Below are 18,251 nucleotides of genomic sequence, written 5' to 3' on the forward strand. Positions count from 1 at the left end.
CCTGTGGAGGTAGCTACATTTCGCAAGTGCATCATTGGCTGTAAAGAAGTCTGAGGCGCCTGGTAGTGGCGAAGGACACTATATAAATGCACATCTGCCTTTTTGTTTAATCCACAGCTGCTCATTGCAGCGATTGAAGTACAGAGCCTCTGGCGTGTGCCCCTGTGAATCAGATTGAAGTGTTAATCTGTCTGATAGATTGCTACTGTCCCCCCCCCCCCCAGAGGATGATTTAATTCTGTTCAGATGTTGAGGGTTTCTGTTTTACGAGCTGTTCGTTTTCCCTCCCTTTTCCTCCCGTCTTGTTTCTTTCCTTGATAGTGGAATGAGAACAACAGATTCTTTTTTAAAAACTGCGCTTGAAGTTTTTCATGTAAATGCCGACCGCGTTTTAGTTTTGTTCCTCCCTTTAACTATGTCCGTTTGTTCTGGTCGTGTCCTATCGATCGTGGGGTTCTGGGTCTCTTCCTTCGGCACCATGTCGGCGATTTCCCCCCCCCCCACACAATATCTCCCCTCTTTTTTTTTCTCTGGGGAATAGAAGCCACCCAAAAGATCATAATTGGGACAGCAGTAAGCCATTCAGCCCATCGGGCCTGCTCTGCCATTCAAGATGAAAATGGTTAATCATCCACCCCACCGTCACTACTCGCCCCCCCCCCCCCCCCCCCCCCCCCCCACACTATATCCCCATGTATTTTTCGCATTGGCTATTTCGAGTCCTGTCAATCTCTGCTTTAAACATACTCTGACTGAGCTTCCACAGCCCTCCAAAGGGTCACAACTCTGAGTAAAATAAATTCTCATTTCTCCCTTATTCTGAAAGCGTGTCCCCTGGTTCGAGACCCCCGGACAGATGATACATATCCTTCCTTAGATAGGGGGATCAAAACTGCACACAGTCGTCCAGCTGTGGTCTCACCAAGCTCCTATGCCATTGACGCAAGATCTCACTGCTCCTGTCCTCAGATCCTCTTGCGATAAAGGCTAACGTTCCATCAACCTTCCTCATAGCTCAGTGCACCTGCTTGCTAACCTTCGGTGTCTATCCGGACAAGGACACCCAGGTCCCTTTGGGCATCGACACTTTCTAATCTCGCGCCATTGACGAAATACTCTGCGTATCGGTTCCTCCGACCAAAGTGGATAACCGTACATTTTTCCACATTATTTTTTTTAGAACCGTACAGCACAGAACAGGCCCTTCGGCCCTCGATGTTGTGCCGAGCAATGATCACCCTACTCAAGCCCACGTATCCACCCTATACCAGTAACCCAACAACTCCCCCTTAACCTTATTTTTTTAGGACACTACGGGCAATTTAGCCTGGCCAATCCACCTAACCCGCACATCTTAGGACTGTGGGAGGAAACCGGAGCACCCGGAGGAAACCCACGCACACAGTGGGAGGACGTGCAGACTCCGCACAGACAGTGACCCAGCCGGGAATCGAACCTGGGACCCTGGAGCTGTGAAGCATTGATGCTAACCACCATGCTACCGTGCTGCCCATTATATTCCATCTACCATGTTCTAGCCCACCCACTGAGTCTGTCCAGAGAAGGACGGGAAAGGTTTTGATAAGCTAGATGAAGAGAGAAAATGTTTCCACTTTTTTTTTTCTTTGCAAAAATGTACATTATTGGTAAAATACCTGAAAGAACGTTACAAACATTTTCAAACGGTACTTAAGTTGGATTCTGTTGCCCTCTTGAGATGCTTCAATACAATTGTGACACATGTAATAGTCACCGTGTACACTTAGTGTGAGTCATACAGCCTGAGGAGACTCTATACAACTCCCAGCCCCTCAAGTTCACTCTGGATGGAGGGTGTTAGACAGCGACCTTCCCCCATTGCGCCTCTGCAGCAGCTATCCCCAAGCTTTAGTGCCTCCCTCCGCACCTAGTGGTGGGCTTGGGAATGAGCCTGCCTGCAACACTCGGCCGGGGGCAACTCTTGTCCCTACTTGCTGGACACCCAGAGGCCGGAAGTGTAAGACCGTCACTCCCAAATCCAATCGGGAATCCAGGAACAGCCTCTTTACCCAGAGAGTGTGGAACTGGCTACCACAGGGAGCGGTTTGGATGCATTTGGGGGAGGTTAGATAGACAAGGAGAAAGGATTAGGGGGATCTGGTGATCGAGTGAGATGGAGAGCGGAGGGACGAGGCCCGTGTTGAGCATAAACTTCAACTTGGACTGGTTGGGACGAATGGCCTGGTTCATAGAATCTCTACAGTGCAGAGGGAGGCCATTTGGTCCATCGAGTCTGCACTGACCCTCCAAAAGTGCACCATACCTAGGCCCAATCCCCAGCCCTACCCCTTAATCCCGCCTAACCGTTGGACACTAAGGGACAGTTTAGCACGGCCAATCCACCCCTTTAACCTGCACATCTTCGGACTGTGGGAGGAAACCCACGCAGACACGGAGAGAACGTGGAAACTCCACACAGTTACCCAAGGTCGGAATTGAACCCGGGTCTCTGGCGTGTGAGGCAGCAGTGTTAACCACTGTGCTGCCTGGCGAGTTAATGGCTTCTTTCACAGCCTGAGAATGTTCCAAAGTGTTTGACAGGCAGATTTGAAGCGTACTCCCCATTGTAATGTCTGAAACAATGCAGCCCGTGTGAGCACTGCTGGGTCCCGCAAACAGCAATGTGATCATCGAATTTAGTGATTTTTTGATTGAGGGGTGAATGTTGGCCCAGGACTGAGGGGAGATCTCCCTCCTGCTCTTCTTTGAAGTCGACCTTTTATGCCCACCCGAGAGAGGACATTCGAGGCCTTAGTTTCACGTCTCGTCCGAATGGTGCCACCTCTGACAATGCAGCGCTCCCTCCCTAACAGCACAATGGGCGCACCTACATCGCGGGGACTGCAGCGATGGAAGAAGGCAGCTCAGCACCACCTTCTCGAGGGCAATTGGGGATGGCAACAAATGCTGGCCTCGCCAGAGACCATTCAGTCCATTAATCTCATTCTGGCTCTTTTAGAGAGTGATTCTATTTCAGCACCGCTGCCTCACCGCACCAGGGACCCGACTTTGATTCCGACCTCCGGCGACCGTGCGGAGTCTGCACTTTCTCCCTGCGTCCGCCTGGGTTTCCTCCGGGTGCTCCGGTTTCCTCCCAAAGATGTGCAGTTTAGGTGGATTGGCCATGTTAAATTGCCCCTCGGTGGGGTTACGAGGATAGGGTGAGGAATTGGGGCCCAGGTAGGGTGCTCTTTCAGAGGGTCGGTGCGCAAGCGATGGGCCGAATGGCCCCTTTCGAATGAAGGGATTCCATAATTCTATTTGTCTGTCCATTGGCCTTTCAGACAGCGCCTTCCAGATCGCAACAGCTGCATTTTTAATAAAGTTCTCCTGATTTCCCCCCTCCAATTCTTTCACCAATAACCTTAACTCAGTCTCCTCCGATTTCTGACCCCCCCCCCCCCCTCGCCACTCCAAACAGTTTCTTCCCAGTTACTCTGTCAGAACTCTTCATAAGTTTGAACCCCTCTATTAAATCCCCCCCCCCCCCCCCCCCCTAATCTTTGCTCTAATGTCCTCTACTTTGGGGCAGCACGGTGGCACAGTGGGTTAGCCCTGCTGCCTCACGGCGCTGAGGTCCCGGGTTCGATCCCGGCTCCGGGTCACTGTCCGTGTGGAGTTTGCACATTCTCCCCGTGTCTGCGTGGGTTTCGCCCCCACAACCCAAAAATGTGCAGAGTAGGTGGATTGGCCACGCTAAATTGCCCCTTAATTGGAAAAAATAATTGGCTAATCTAAATTATAAAAAAAATCTTTGCTCTAAAGATAATTACAGTTGCTCTGTAATCTCTCCCCGTACCCGAACTGCCTCATCCCTGGCCCCAGCCTTATCCCTCAGTCGACATCGCAAATGATCCAGTCATTGTCACGTTGCTGTTTTGGGGAAATTGCTGTGTGTAAATTGGTTACCTTGCTTCATTGTATTCATTCATGGGATGTGGACAGCGCTGGCTGGACCAACGTTTATCCCTTGAGAAGATGGAGGGTGAACCACCTTCTTGAACCCGCTGCAGTCCATGTGGTGTAGGTGTTCCCACTGTGCTGTTAGGGAGGGAGTTCCAGGATTTTGCCCCCAGCGACAGTGAAGGAACGGCCGATATATTTCCCAGTCAGGGTGGGGAGTGACTTGGAGGGGAACCTCCAGGTGGTGGGGTTCCCAGGTATCTGCTGCCCTCGTCCTTCTAGATGGTAGTGGTTGGAAGGTGCTGCCTAAGGAGCCTTGGTGAGTTGCTGCGGGGCATCTTGTAGACGGTACACACGGCTGCCACTGTGCGTCGGTGGGGGAGGGAGTGAAAGTGGATGAGGTGCCAGTCAAGCTTTGTCCTGGATGGTGTCGAGCCTCTTCCACGTTGTTGGAGCCGCGCCCATCCAGGCCCCGTGCGTTACCACAGCGGCCTCACTTCAAGAATACCTCTGGTTGCAAAGTGCTTCAGGACGTCCTGAGGTTGTGGAGAGCGCTATAGAAATGCAAGTATGGCGGTGAGCGCCTCTAACACGAATGTGCCTGCATTAGACTTCCAAGAAAGACGTTTGTCCTTTCTAAATTCAGGGAACAGAGAAATCGCTTCTAAACCTAACTCCCATAAATAATGCAACGCTGGAGCAGAGGCTGCTCTCTTGCAGATCAATTTCCATCAAATTGGTGCAAAGGGAGTTCTGAATTGTTGAACTGGTTGCTACCTTTGTTGGCTAATGAGAGGCTTGCAGAATATTTTCAGCTGGAGACTGTGCACTCTTTGGCAGCGTGTGGCTCCTTCCTTTAGCCGGAGTGACTGTTGATAAGGCTTCTTTATGCTGGGAAGAGCCTCGAGCAAAAGTGCAGTCATTGTTGCAATTAGAACCACTCATTCTGATGGAACCGATCCCTGACAACCGTGTGCGAGCTCCGAGACGACACTCCCTCTATCTGTGCGCTGCGTTTAGTTGTTCCTCCGCACTTCAATTTTGCCCATTTTTTTTTTTGCGTCTTCTCTTTCCCTCTTCTTCACTTCTTTAATTGACGACACGTCCTCCATTGCCGACTATGACTTCCCCTCCCATGCCCAGAGATCTGTCCGAACAATGGCCTTCGAATTATAATTATCCAAAGAGGAGACGGTTTGCAAGTCTGCGGGGAAATGGAGCTGGCTCAGTTGATCTCAATCTTTTTTTTAAATTTGAGTACCCAATTCATTTTTTCTAATTAACGGGCAATTTAGCGTGGCCAGTCCACCTAGCCTGCACATCTTTGGGGAGGTATAAAAAGAATCGTAGAACTAAGGTGAGGAGATGGAGGTAAGATGCAGATCAGAGCTAACGGATAAGCTTGAGGGGCTGAATGGCCTCCTCCGGTTCCTGTTGTTATGGGCCAGGGTTTAGAAACTCCGAAGTCTATTGTGAAGTCCACCTGACCTACAACATAGAAATGACAGCGCAGTACAGGCCCTTCGGCCTCTCGATGTTGCGCTGACCTGTGAAACCTCTCTAAAGTCCCATCTACACTATTCCCTTATCGTCCGTATGCCTATCCAATGACCATTTGAATGCCTTTAGTGTTGGCGAGTCACTACTGTTGCAGGCAGGGCATTCCACGCCCTTACTACTCTCTGAGTAAAGAACCTACCTCTGACATCTGTCCTATATCTATCTCCCCTCAATTTAAAGCTATCAATCTTTAGCTATTAAAGGCATACAATCATCTTGTATGCCTCAATTAAGTCACCTCTTAACCTTCTTCTCTCTAATGAAAACAGCCTCAAGTCCCTCAGTCTTTCTTCTTAAGATCTTCCCTCCATACCAGGCAACATCCTGGTAAATCTCCTCTGCACCCTTTCCAAGCACGGTAGCATTGTGGATAGCACAATCGCTTCACTGCTCCAGGGTCCCAGGTTCGATTCCGGCTTGGGTCACTGTCTGTGTGGAGTCTGCACATCCTCCCCGTGTCTGCGTGGGTTTCCTCCCACAGTCCAAAGATGTGCAGGTTAGGGTGTATTGGCCGTGATAAATTGCCCTTAGTGTCCAAAATTGCCCTCAGTGTTGGGTGGGGTTACTGGGTTATGGGGATAGGGTGGAGGTGTTGACTCTTGGGTGGGGTGCTCTTTCCAGGAGCCGGTGCAGACTCGATGGGCCGAATGGCCTCCTTCTGCACTGTAAATTCTATGATTCAATGCTTCCACATCCTTCCTATAATGCGGCGACCAGAACTACACGCAATACTCCAAATGCGGCCGCACCAGAGTTTTGTACAGCTGCAACATGACCTCATGTCTCCGAAACGCAATCCCTCTACCAATAAAACTTTATGTTGAATTTCTGACCCCATCTCACCAGCAGGTTTAAACCCTTGCGGAAAGCAAACTGTACCTTTTTAAGTTATCAAAACAGCAGGTAGCTATAATCAATGTTTTTGTTTTTCTAGAGCAACTCTTTGAAATGAAAATAGAGAGAGACAGGCCAAAACATTGATTTTCTCTGTCTGTGGTCCACAGCAGACAAAAACTGAAAATGAAACTTTAAAAACAAAAACCCTCGCAGCCACAGCCCAGCTCCACCTACAATAAATGACATCACCGAAGCCATGTGATAAGACAAAATCCTTTCTTAAAGGGACGCTACCAGGACACTACTGTTCACCTGAGTGAAGTGAAGGGAGTGCTGCTGGTCTGTCATTGGTGAGGAGAAGTGACTGTAATGCAAGGGGAGTGGGCGATAAGAGTAGTGAAATCTTTTGACAATTGTACAGGGGATTGGTGAGACCGCACCAGGGGTCCTGTTTACAGTTTTGGTCTCGAAGAAAGAACAGTACAGCACAGGAACAGGCCCTTCGGCCCTCCAAGCCTGCGCTAATCACGTGTCCTATCTAGACCAACCGCCTGAATCATTCTATACCCTGTCAGTTCATGTGCCTATCCAGATAATTCTTAAAGTTCGCTAACGTATCTGCCCCAACCACCTCGCTTGGCAGTGCATTCCAGGCCACGACCACCCTCTGTGTAAAAAAAAAACTTCACCCGCACATCTCCACTGAACCTATCCCCCACTTTGAACTTGTGCCCCCTTGTAACTGTCATACACGCCCTGGGAAAAGGCCTCCACTGTTCACCCTATCTATACCCCCCTCATAATTTTGTAAACTTCTATCAGGTCGCCCCTCAGCCTCCGTCTCTCGAGGGAGAACAATCCCAGTTTATTCAATCGCTCCTCGTAGCTAATACCCTCCATACCAGGAAACATCTCCTTCGTTAAGCAGGCGGGGGGGGGGGGAGAACAGAACTTGCCTTGGAGGCCACTCAGCGAAGGCTCGCTGGTCTGATGCCTGGCATGAAGGGGGTTTGTCCTGTTGGGGAAAGGTCGAGACCGTACCCATTGGATTTTGGAAGAAAGAGAGATGTTCTGATTGAATCACCGAGCCTCGGCTGGGCAGATGCCAAGAGGGTGTTTTCTGGCATGGGGGAAGGATCCTGGGGTGATTGGGGGGGGGGGGTGGGGGAAACATAGTTTAAAAGTAAGGGTCTCCCATTTAAGACGGAGGTGAGGAGGAATTTCCTCTCTCTCTCTCTCTCTCTCTCTCTCTCTCTGCCTCTCTCTCTGCCTCTCTCCTCTGCCTCTCTCTCCTCTCTCTCTCTCTCTCTCTCTCCTCTCTCTCTCTCTCTCTCTCCTCTCGAGGGTGGTTAGTCTTCCACAGAGGGCAGTGGAGGCTGAGGGTCACTGAATATGCTCACGGCAGAGTTAGACAAATATTTAATCCAGGAGTGAGTCGAGGGTTACGTGGAGCAGACGGGAAAGTGGCGTTCAGCCCAAACTCCGCCACCATCTTGCTGAATGGCACAGCAGACTCGAGGGGGCTAAATGGCCTCCTTTTAATTTCTCACCTTAATTCGCCAGTACGTGGCACAGCAGGGGTGCGATTTATTCGCTGCCACCCCCTCCCACCCCCATTATTCCTCTTTGGAAATACCACGACGCCCCTCCTCTGACCTTGCCTGACAAGCAGCTTTTTCTATGTGGCGAGCAGGTTGCCTGGGATAAATCACTGGGAGAGGTAGCCCTATAACTCACTGGTGCTGCGGATGGATGGTTAGATCCCTGGGCCTGACATTGCTGAGCTTTATTTTCCAGTAAAGCACCGACGCCTGTCTCGCGCTATAATTAAATGTCGCCTGTTTCCAACTGTGCACTGGAGCCCGTTACTGACGAGCACTTAGAATCTAAAATATTTACACCCCTTAATATTTCAAGCTGGTGTAAAAGCATATTTGCCTATCGCAAATAATTTGCAATTTGGCTTAATCCTTGCAGAACTTCGAGAGCTTGGTGCTGGCGAGAAGGAGACCATTCTGCCTGTGCCATCTCGTTCAACGAGCTATCCAGTTAGTTCCACCCAGGCCCCCTCTGCCCGCCCGTTCCCCACATGGCACGGTAAAGTGTTTTCCTCTTCCAGTATTTATCCAGCTCGCCTTGTGGGAAGTTCCTGTTGAATCTGCTTCCACCGCCCTGTCAGTCAGCGCCTTCCAGATTGTCACCACTCCCAGTTTTTGTTTAGATTCTCCGTGTCTCCCTCCTGATTTGGCTGAAAAATTCTTACCAATCACTGCGTCCGGGGGTGTCAGGAGGTGAGTTACTCTCCGCAGGATTCCCAGCCTCTGACCTGCCCTGGTAGCCACAGTATTTAGATTGTTCGTCTCGTTCAGTTTCTGATCAATGGTAACCCCCCCCAGGGTGTTGATTGTGGGGGAGGATTCAGCGATGGTAATGCCATTGAATGTCGAGGGGCGATGGTTAGATCCTCTCTTGTTGGAGATGGTCATTGCCTGGCACTTGTGTGGCGTGAATGTAACTGGCCACTTGTCAGCCCGACCCTGGATATTGTCCAGGTCTTGCTGCATTTGGACAGGGACTGCATTATCTAAGGCAGGGGTGGGCAAACGTTTCCGTGCAAGGGCCGCATTCAGAAATTCACAATTCACAAAGGGCCGCATAGTATATCAAGTAAAATAATTACTTCACCCGGTTATGATTCTGGGCGCCTCATATAGAACATAGAACAGTACAGCACAGAACAGGCCCTTCGGCCCTCGACGTTGTGCCAAGCAATGATCACCCTACTCAAGTCAACGTATCCACCCTATGCCAGTAAGTAACCCAACAGCCCCCCCACCCATTAACCTTTAAAAAAAAATTAAAAAAAAAAAAAAAATTTTTTTTTTAATGACTTGGTGGGCCGCAGAAATACCTTTGGCGGGCCGCATGCGGCCCGCGGGCCGTAGTTTGCCCACCCCTGATCTAAGGCGTCGCGGATGGTGCTGAACATTGTGCAGACATCTGCAAACATCCTGACCTCTGACCCTATGTTGGAAGGTAATTGATGAAGCAGCTGAAGATGGTTGGGGCCTAGGACACAACCCTGAGGAACTCCTGCAGTGATGTTCCAGGACTGAGATGACTGACCCGGTGACTCGAGAGGGAGAAATGGGATGGCTTCTAGAGGTGGAGCAAAGTGGGAGGTCAGGGACAGGCGTGAGCTGGGAGAGATTTGACAAAGATGTTCTCAAGACAGCGGAAGTTAATGGTAGTGTTAAGAAGGTGCTGATGGTGGCAGAAAGGTAAAATAGCAGAATGTGTTAATTGGACAAAGCATTGCACAGAATGTACAGCCCGGAAACCAGCCGTTCGGCCCAACAGATCTATGCCAGTATCTTCCTATCACCCACACTACATGTAACAAAAACTGTTTCTCCCGTCTCCCCTTAAAAACTGCACTGTTCACTTCAATCTGTGGGAGCGAGTTCCACATTCTTCCCGCTCTCTGGGTAAAGGCAGTTTCTCCTGAATTCCCAATTGGATTTGTTAGTGAAGCTCTCCAATTTATTATAGAACATAGAACATAGAACAGTACAGCACAGAACAGGCCCTTCGGCCCTCGATGTTGTGCCGAGCAATGATCACCCTACTTAAACCCACGTAACCCGTATACCCGTAACCCAACAATCCCCCCATTAACCGTACACTACGGGCAATTTAGCATGGCCAATCCACCTAACCCGCACATCTTTGGACTGTGGGAGGAAACCGGAGCACCCGGAGGAAACCCACGCACACACGGGGAGGACGTGCAGACTCCACACAGACAGTGACCCAGCCGGGAATCGAACCTGGGACCCTGGAGCTGTGAAGCATTGATGCTAACCACCATGCCACCGTGAGGCCCCAATCTGGAAGTAATTATCTGGAAGTAATAATTGCTTATTATCACAAGTAGGCTTCAAATGAAGTTACTGTGAAAAGCCCCTGGTCGCCACATTCCGGCGCCTGTTCGGGGAGGCCGGTACGGGAATTGGACCCGCGCTGCTGGCCTTGGTCTGCATCGCAAGCCAGCTGTTTAGCCCACGGTGCTAAACCAGCCCTTCATAACCTCTCAGTTCTGGCCTCATCGTTGTAAATCAGCCACATGGCTTGGGCATAGAGTGGGTACAGCTGGCACGTGGCATCGACCAGGTCCCTTTGCTGTATGTACCTCTGTACCTGTCTTTTTAAAAGGGAGACTGTATTATGGATGATTGGAGTAGGAGAAGGCCTTCAAGCCTGCTTCTATTAATCCTGGTTGGCAATGCCTTGACCCAGCTTTTGGCCACCCCGCCACCTATCTCCAGGTATGGCTCAACCTCCAATCCTATTTGGCAATCGCTCCCGAGAAGGACCTTGGCTTGTCGCCCTGCCTCAAAGGCACCTGATAAATACGATATGTTGCGCAAAACTCCATTTAAATTCGATGCAGCTCCACTGCTTCGATGAAGGAAGGAGGGGTGTGTGACTGACAGAAACCTGCCTTTGTTGTTTTTTTTCACGGGCACTTTTGCGCTGAGGACGGGCACTTTAAAAACCTTCTCTGTCGATTCCTCCAGACGTGGAAAGAATATGCATTTCAGCCACTGATCAGTCAACCCATTGGTCACAGGATGCTGTAAATTAACCGCGTGGCTGACAGCAAATTGCAGGCAGTAACTCAGGCGAGCAGTTGCCCCTTTATGAGCCATCAGAGCAAAGCACATCTGGAGCTACCAGCAAATTACGCCGGCAATCGGAGAGGGATTATTGCTTTTAACTTGCCCGGCGGTCTCTTGTAACTTCGAATTCCTGATTTTATTTTCTTGAGAGCCTATTTTCTGAAGCCTTTAGTGCCCGGTGCTGTGGAATTCTAGAATGTTTCCAGGGCCGAAGGAGGCCATTCGGCCCGTTGTGTGTCAATGCTGACTCTCTGCAAGAGCGATCCAGCTCGTCCCCGCACCCCTGCCTTTTCCCCTGGAGCCCTGCATTTCTTTCTCAGTGTAACTGTCCAATAGTTAACATTTATATGAACACACAGCAAGAATTTTTATTAATTATAAACATAAAGACACCACCCAGATACAGTAATCTATGTATAACACTTAATGAATTCCCCCTTAACTGTTCCAATTCATAAACAAAATCCACTGAACCAAAAGCTCCTATTCACAGGTGTGGCCCAGCACACTGTATTTTCACTTGACTAAGACTGGTCTTGGTCCCTACCAAGGGGGTGGGGCATGGTGGCACAGTGGTTAGCATAGTTGCTTCGCAGTTCCAGGGTCACGCTTCTCGACCCTTCTGATCAACCAGCGTTCCAAAGAACTGGCAGAGGTCGGAAAGATCATTGAGGCAACTGAAAAAGGTATTGCTGAAAAAGAGATGGGTTGCCAAAGGTTTTTGCCGGGAACTCATCAGGACAAACGCAAGGGTGCCAGATTTCAAACGATCACAAGAATTTGTGAGCACTACAGGAGAAAAGGGGGCTGGTTTGTTGTCAAGTCATCTGATTGGCCGGGGCATTGCCATGGAGGAAGTAGCAGGGGAATGTGGGCTCCCGAAACTCCTGGTTAATTCAGAAATGGTGCAGGGGCTTGAACGTATCCCTTTTGTTTGCAGCAAACGAGTCGTTGCATGTGAACGTATTTTCACCGCTAATGGATGAAATTGAGTCACGTTGTGCGCTCGACTGGTGGCCTTAAATTGGTTGTTAGAGTGGCTAATAGCGCACTCACAGTTGTTCAGCAAGTGCTGCCCGATTGTGGAATCTCATCAAATGAAGGTTTTGTTTTGGGTTTTACAAGTGTGGGCTTGGCAAGCACGGTGTGCACTCTTGTCCATTATCAGCAACCAAAGGAACAAGCTGTTTAATTCAACCAGCCCGTTGCTGGGACAACTAGCCGAGGTCCCACCGGCACTGAAGTTCACACTTGACGTTGCTCAATTGCGGATCGACCATTTTGTTTTGGACTTCCAATTCGTGGAAGGTATCGGGGTGTTAAAAGGGTAACGGGAGAAGTAAACGGAGAGAAAATGATTGGGGAGCATTTATATCAGGTGGGGTGCAGGGGACCACCAGGCAGGGCTCGACGAGTAGCACTTCTGCCGTAGAGTTAGAGAGATGTGGGCCCAAGTCCTACTCCCTCAGGAGTACAGGGAGTGACCGGCTGGATTTTGAGCTAATCTCTGGGGTGGGGATGTGAACCCACGACCTCGCTAGGAGGCGAGAGAGAGAGCCCCCCCCCCCCCACCACCAAGCCACGACTGCGGGCCATTCACCTCGTCATCGTTTACTGAATCCTGCTGTACCAACGCCATGTTTACCAGCTTTCACTGCACTTCAACCTGAGTCGCCGTATTTGGGGAGTGTTTATAAGTGCTAATCGAAGAAATCGATTACAAAGCTACGTTCCCGCTGGAGTTGTAGCAATCCAATTGTCGAAATGAATGGTTGAAATCCAGATCCTGTCAGCATTCGTGAGCTATCATGATGAAAGGCGCTATGTCACATGGGCCACGCATGCTCGATCCCTTCACGGGACATGCTCAAGGGATTTAATGGCTGATGCTAGTCCCTCTTGGTTTAGGCAATCCCTCGGGGTCCAGGGCGACTTGCTTGCATTGCGGTTCGATGGGTTCTAAGATGGCGGATGATTCCAACGCTTGACCTGCAGGCACCTGAGAGATGCGGGGGAGCCCGAGCTCGGAGGTTGTGTGGAGGTTTGTACCCCTCCCCACCCGATGCTTTGACTTCGCCTCTCTCGGAGAAACCTCTCCGTGTCCAGTGCCTTCTCAAATCCGGCCTTTCCATAGTGCTCTGTCACAAGGCAGGATCTCCCATGAGTCGACAGGCGTAACATCGCCGGGTGTTAAAGGAAGTGACAGCAGAGATAGTTAATCCATTGGTTATCTGCAGGGTAGATTCAGAAAGAATGTTCCCGATGGTGGGGGAGTCCAGAACTAGGGGCGGTCATAGTTTGAGGATAAGGGGTAAACCTTTTAGGGCTGAGGTAAGGAGAAATTTCTTCACCCAGAGAGAGTGGGGAATCTGTGGAATTCGCTACCACAAAGTAGTTGAGGCCAAAACGTTGCATAATTTAAAGAACAAATTAGATACAGCTCTTGGGGCTAAATGGATAAAAGGATATGGGGAGAGCGGGATCAGGGTTTTGACGATGATCATAATGAATGGCAGAGCGGGCTCGAAGGGCCGAATGGCCTCCTCCTGCTTCTGTTATCTGTTTATGTTTCTATGTGTAATATTCCAAAATTCCTTGGACAAGGGAAAGATTCCAGTGGATTGGAAGAATGCTAATAGAATTTAGAGTGCACAAGGAGGCCATTTGGCCCATCGAGTCTGCACCGGCTCCCGGAAAGAGCATCCTACCCAAGCATCCACCCTATTCCCATAACCCAGTAACGCCACCCCAACACTAAGGGCAATTTTGGTCACTAAGGGGCAATTTAGCATGGCCAGTCCACCTGACCTGCACATCTTTGGACTGTGGGAGGAAACCGGAGCACCCGGAGGAAACCCACGCACACACGGGGAGGATGTGCACAGACAGTGATCCAAGCCGGGAATCGAACCAGAGACCCTGGAGCTGTGAAGCAATTGTGCTAACCACTGTGCTACCGTGTTGCCGCTCTTATTCAATAACGAGGGAGGCAGAATGTAGGAAATTTCAGCCAGTTACTTTAACATCTGTTGTTGGGAAATTGTTAGAATCCATTATTAAGGAAGTAATAACAGGCTATTTGGAAAGCCAAAACTCAATCCATCAGAGTCGGCACGGTTTTATGATGGGTAAATCATGTTTGACTAATTTGCTGGAGTTCTTCGAGGATGTAACAAGCCAGGTGGATAATGGGGGTCCTGTAGATGTAGTGTATCTGGACTTTCAGAAGGTGTTTGATAAGGTGCCGCACAGAGGGTTGATTCACAAGGTGAGATCACACGGGGTTAGGAGTAATTCATCAGTTTGAATAGAAGACTGGCTGACAGATTGAAGAAAGAAAGAATCGCTTATTGTCACGAGTAGGCTTCAAATGAAGTTACTGTGAAAACGCCCCTAGTCGCCACATTCCGGCGCCTGTTCGGGGAGGCTGGTACGGGAATTGAACCGTGCTGCTGGCCTGCCTGGGTCTGCTTTAAAAGCCAGCTCTTTAGCCCTGTGCCAAACCAGCCCCTCTTGGGCAGAGAGCCAGGATAAATGGATCTTTTTCTGGATGGCAAGATGTAACTAGTGGGCTGCCACAGGGTTCAGTCCTTAGGCCCCAGCTATTTACAATCTATCTTCACAACTTGGCTACAGGGATAGAAGGTTCTATAGCCAAATTCGCAGCCGACGCTAAAATAGGTGGGACAGTAAGTTGCAATGAGGAAATAGGAATCTTACAAAAGGATACAGATAGGTTAGGCGAGTGGGCCAAAATGCGGCAGATGGAGTTTAGCGTTGATAAGTGTGAGGTCATCTATTTTGGTCAGGAAAATGGACAAGCAATTTCTTATCTAAATGGGTAGAGACTTGGGGGAGCTCCGATACAGAGGGATCTGGGTGTCTTAGTGCATGAGTCACAGAAAACTAGCAAGCAGGTAATAAAGGAAGCGAATGGAATGTTGGGATTAATAGCTAAAGGAATAGAGTATAAAGGTAAGGAAGTGTTGTTGCAGCTGGACAAGGCATTGGTGAGGCCACACCTGGAGTATTGAGCACAGTTTCGGACCCCTTTATTTGAGGAAGGATGTAGTGGCATTGGAGGCAGTTCAGAGGAGGTTCACTCGATTGATTCCAGAGATGAGGGGTTTGTCGTACGAGGAGAGATTGAGCAGTTTAGACCGATACTCTAGAGTTTAGAAGAATGAGGGGAGGTCTGGATAAAGTAGACGTGGAGCGGATGCTCCCTCCTGTGGGGCATTCTGAAACGAGAGATCACAGTCGTAGGATAAGAGGGAGCAAATTTAAAACCAAGATGGGGAGAAACTACATCTCCCAAAGGGTTGTGACTCTGGAATTCGCTACCCTCAAAGTGTGGTGGGTGCTGGGGCAGTGAGTAAATTTAAGTCAGACAGATTTTTAAATTGGTAATGGGTTTAAGGGTTATGGAGAACGGCTGGAGTTGAGAAAAGGTCAGCCATGATCGTGTTGCAGGGTGGAGCAGGCTCGAGAGGCTAAATTGCCGACTCCTGCTCCTCGTTCTGATGTTCTAAGAAAGAATTATTCTGTTTAGTTCCACCTTCCAGCTCTTGGGTCTGTATCCCTGTAGATAACAGCACCTCGAGCACAAATCTGGTGTTCCCTGATTAATAAGGGGATCAGGGGTTATGGGGAGAAGGCAGGAGAATGGGGATGAGGATCAAATCAGCCATGATTGAATGGCGGAGCAGACCCGACGGGCCGAATGGCCTAATTCTGCTCCTATATTTGGGGGGGAAAGTACTTCTCCCAAAGGGTTGTGACTCTGTGGAATTCACTAACCCAGAGTGGGACAGTGAGTAAATTTGAGGATTAGACAGATGTTTAATTGGTAATGGGTTGAAGGGTTATGGAGAACGGGCAGGATGGTGGAGTTGAGGCCAGGATGGGATCAGCCATGATCACAGTGAGGGTGTTTAGGCCCGGGAGGGTAAATTGCCGACTCTCGCTCCGAGGTCATGTGTTCTCCGGAGGAGATGCTCTGGCTGATTTCACAATCCAGCTCTTGGCCTGTAACATTGTCGGTGGCAGATGAGGAACCCAATAGAACGTTGGTGCAGACTTCAAAGAACAATACAGCACAGGAGCAGGCCCTTCAGCCCCTCCAAGCCTGTACCAGCCACGATACCGACCTTTGCCAAAACCCTCAGCACTTCAAAGGACAAAGATGGGCCGAATTCTGCTCCTATATCTTATGGGTATCTGACCTCTCCAGGGAGGCCTCGAGGACGTCCCTGGGGTGTTTCCGCTGCCCTCCTGGGGGTGTCCCGCTGCGACCAAGGGCGGAGTGGGTCCAGTTGCTTTGTCACCCTGGTGTTGGGCATTTGATCGGCGCAGCCGAGCTGGGTTTTGAGTGAGTCGTTCCCATTGGTAGGTTAGAAGGTTATAGTCTTGTTGCTGTCAGGCACCCCAGAGTGTAACGTTAGCTCACAGTTAATTGGAGGAATAGGAGAGCAGCACGGTAGCATTGTGGATAGCACAATCGCTTCACAGCTCCAGGGTCCCAGGTTCGATTCCGGCTTGGGTCACTGTCTGTGCGGAGTCTGCACATCCTCCCCGTGTCTGCGTGGGTTTCCTCCGGGTGCTCCGGTTTCCTCCCACAGTCCAAAGATGTGCAGGTTAGGTGGATTGGCCATGCTAAATTGCACTTAGTGTTGGGTGGGGTTACTGGGTTATGGGGAGAGGGTGGAGGTGTTGACCTTGGGTAGGGTGCTCATTCCAGGAGCCGGTGCAGACTCGATGGGCCGAATGGCCTCCTTCTGCGCTGTAATTTCTATGAAATGCCGAACCCACGCCCACCCTGTCGTTAGTCACCGGCTTATTCTAACAAAGACTTGGAAACAATGCAGAACAAAGTGGGCTCATCAAGCCAGAGAGAGACGTGGGAAGCAATTGAAATTGGAAATGAGCATTTGAAGGGTTTAGTACCGTCTTTACAACATAATTGGTTGCCGGTCTAACAATGTGACACGTATTGCACTTGCCACCGAGTTATATAATGTACACACTGGAAATGGACAAAGTAAATGACGCCACTTGTCAGGTTGAATGTGTTTTGTTTAGGACTTTGACAAGCGGCGGTGATGTCAAAGAGCAAACTTATCACTGTCTTTGGAAGCAGTGGAACTGTTATTAACTGGTGTTATTTGCGAGTAGCTGACATTCTCGCAGACTAATTCTTTGCATAATTTATTTTGCTGCAGAATTGTTGCTGTATTCCCCCCCCACCACTTTGTGTGGTGATGGACAGTTTCAATATGTTTAATGGAAGGGGGCCGATGATTCTGTCGCCCACCTAATCTGCGGAAGGAGAGGCTTCTGTCCCTGTGATGCTCTGCTGATCCAGCCGGTGCTTACACTCGAAAGCTCTCATCTGGGGGCATGTAAATGCTGGGGCTGGTTTAGCACATTGGGCTAAATAGCTGGCTTGTAATGCAGAAGAAGACCAGCAGCGCGGGTTCAATTCCCGTACCGGCCTCCCCGAACAGGCGCCGGAATGTGGCGACTAGGGGCTTCTCACAGTAACTTCGTTTTGAAGCCTACTCGTGACAATAAGCGATTATTATTATTCTGGGTTGAAAGCTGGTTCTGCAGCTCCGTGGAGTGAGTATGCCAGGGGTGGGTGGTAACCTGGTTAAAACGACCAGACCCCTTTCCCTAAAGAGGCTCATTTCCCTTGCTGTCTGAATGGCTGTCCCAACATGCTCAGGAAATGGCATGGGTCCAACATTGCAGTCAGTCACTTGCTGATTGGAATTCCTGCAGGGTTTCCATTGCATTTCTCGGAGGAAGGGAAATATCATGCTTTAGCCCTGCTCCATGCAGGCTAAATTATCGAATCTAATTTATTTGCATTCAGTCGATGCACAAAGAATGTAAGTATTGCCGTATCCCCATAATCCTTGATTCCCTCACTGATTAAAAACCTGTCTCGACCTTGAACATAATGTTTTTATTGATTTTCATGTTTTATGGTACATAATTCTGGGATCACTGTCAAAGTCAAAGTTTGCATATTTCCATAGATCCGTCAGGAGGCGCGTTGGTTCGGGTCGAGACCAGCGTACGTACAAGTTTCGACCTGGGACTTTCTGGCACCTGGCCTTGCTGCCCTGTTTTGGGCACTTTGTGTTGACCCTGGCGTGTGTCGCCCAGCCTGCTGTTTCTGACTCTGCTCCCTCCCTCGTGTTCTCGGGGGGGGGGGGGGGCCTC

At 49.8% G+C, this 18,251-nt stretch overlaps 1 protein-coding gene across 2 annotated transcripts in view; it reads left to right on the forward strand.

Moving 5' to 3' along the window:
• The window catches only part of trappc14 (trafficking protein particle complex 14), a 73,742-nt gene that overhangs the window by 12,176 nt on the left and 43,315 nt on the right, over window positions 1–18,251 (forward strand). Inside the window, exon 1 of one of the 2 annotated variants that reach the window (XM_038786904.1) lies at window positions 6,668–6,689. The exons of the other annotated variant lie outside the window; for it this stretch is intronic. The gene's annotated coding sequence lies outside the window, so the exon portion shown is untranslated. Of the gene's footprint in view, window positions 1–6,667; window positions 6,690–18,251 lie in introns of those variants that run through there. 2 annotated transcript variants of the gene reach the window in all.

Source organism: Scyliorhinus canicula, chromosome 29 (assembly GCF_902713615.1).
Source record: "Scyliorhinus canicula chromosome 29, sScyCan1.1, whole genome shotgun sequence".
In the NCBI taxonomy this organism is placed as follows: Eukaryota; Metazoa; Chordata; class Chondrichthyes; order Carcharhiniformes; family Scyliorhinidae; genus Scyliorhinus; species Scyliorhinus canicula.